We start from the raw sequence: 1868 nt of genomic DNA, 5'->3' as shown, positions 1-1868 counted from the left end.
TTTATTTATTTATTTACTAACACTTCTCTTCATCTCAAGAATTCGAACCTATCTTCCCCCTTGTGTTTGGATTCTTAACTCTTTTCCTTCTTCTATTCCTTTCTTCTTCTACTAACATAAAGAAATCTCTATACTGTGACATAGAGGATTCCTCTTCATTTTCTGTTCCCTTCTTTTTCATATGAGCAGGAGCAAGGATAAGAATATTCTTGTTGAAGCAGATCCTAAACCTGAAAGGACTCTAAAGAGAAAACTAACAGAAGCTAAATTACAACAATCCAGAGACAACCTTACAGAAATTTTCGAAAAGGAAGAGGAGATGGCAGCCGAAAATAATAATGCAAGGAGGATGCTTGGTGATTATACTACACCTACTTCCAAGTTTGATGGAAGAAGCATCTCAATCTCTGCCATTGGAGCAAACAATTTTGAGCTGAAACCTCAACTAGTTGCTCTAATGCAACAGAACTGCAAGTTTTATGGACTTCTATCAGAAGATCCCTATCAGTTTTTAACTGAATTCTTGTAGATCTGTGAGACTGTTAAGACTAATGGAGTAGATCCTGAAGTCTACAGGCTCATGCTTTTCCCTTTTGCTGTAAGAGATAGAGCTAGAACATGGTTGGACTCACAACCTAAAGATAGCCTGGACTCCTGGGATAAGCTGGTCACGGCCTTCTTGGCTAAGTTTTTTCCTCCTCAAAAGTTGAGCAAGCTTAGAGTGGATGTTCAGACCTTCAAATAAAAAGATGGTGAATCCCTCTATGAAGCTTGGGAAAGATACAAGAAGATGACCAAAAGGTGTCCTTCTGACATGCTTTCAGAGTGGACTATTTTAGATATATTCTATTATGGTCTATCTGAGTTCTCTAAGATGTCACTGAACCATTCTGCAGGTGGATCCATTCACCTAAAGAAAATGCCTGCAGAAGCTCAAGAACTTATTGACATGGTTGCAAATAACCAATTTATGTACACTTCTGAGAGGAATTCTGTGAATAATGGGACGCCTCAGAGGAATGAAGTTCTTGAGATTGATGCTCTGAATGCCATATTGGCTCAGAACAAAATGTTGACTCAGCAAGTCAACATGATTTCTCAAAGTCTGAATGGATGGTAAAATGCATCCAACAGTACTAAAGAGGCATCTTCTGAAGAAGAAGCTTATGATCCTGAGAACTCTGCAATAGCAGAGGTAAATTACATGGGTGAACCTTATAGAAACACCTATAATTCTTCATGGAGAAATCTAAATTTCTCATAGAAGGATCAACAAAAGCCTCAACAAGGCTTTAATAATGGTGGAAGAAATAGGCTCAGCAATAGCAAGCCTTTTCCATCATCTTCTCAGCAACAGACAGAGAATTCTGAGCAGAGCACCTCTAACTTAACAAACATAGTCTCTGATCTGTCTAAAGCCACTTTAAGTTTCATGAGTGAAACAAGGTCCTCCATCAGAAATTTGGAGGCACAAGTGGGCCAGCTAAGTAAGAAAGTCACTGAAACTCCTCCTAGTACTCTCCCAAGCAATACTGAAGAGAATCCAAAAAGAGAGTGCAAGGCCATTAACATAATCAACATGGCCGAACCTAGAAAGGAAGGAGAGGATGTGAATCCCAATGAGGAAGACCTCATGGGACGTCTCTCAAGCAAGAAGGAGTTCTCTATTGAGGACCCAAAGGAATCTGAAGGTCATATAGAGACCATAGAGATCCCATTAAACCTCCTTCTACCATTCATGAGCTCTGAAGACTATTCTTTCTCTGAAGAGGATGAAGATATAACTGGAGAGCAAGTTGCTCAATATCTAGGAGCCATCATGAAGCTGAATGCCAAGTTGTTTGGTAATGAGATTTAGGAAGGTGAAC

At 39.5% G+C, this 1868-nt stretch overlaps 1 non-coding gene across 1 annotated transcript; it reads right to left on the bottom strand.

The window, feature by feature from the left end:
* Window positions 1-712: 712 nt before the first annotated feature.
* On the bottom strand, window positions 713-820 carry LOC127748139 (small nucleolar RNA R71). The gene has a single exon (XR_008010082.1). It is a non-coding gene; the product is annotated as a small nucleolar RNA R71 (small nucleolar RNA).
* Between the last annotated feature and the right edge of the window lie 1048 nt (window positions 821-1868).

The sequence above is a fragment of the Arachis duranensis genome, chromosome 5 (assembly GCF_000817695.3).
Source record: "Arachis duranensis cultivar V14167 chromosome 5, aradu.V14167.gnm2.J7QH, whole genome shotgun sequence".
Lineage (NCBI taxonomy): Eukaryota > Viridiplantae > Streptophyta > Magnoliopsida > Fabales > Fabaceae > Arachis > Arachis duranensis.
Note: the sequence above shows the minus strand (reverse complement) of the source record. Positions and strands in the feature narration are given on the sequence as shown.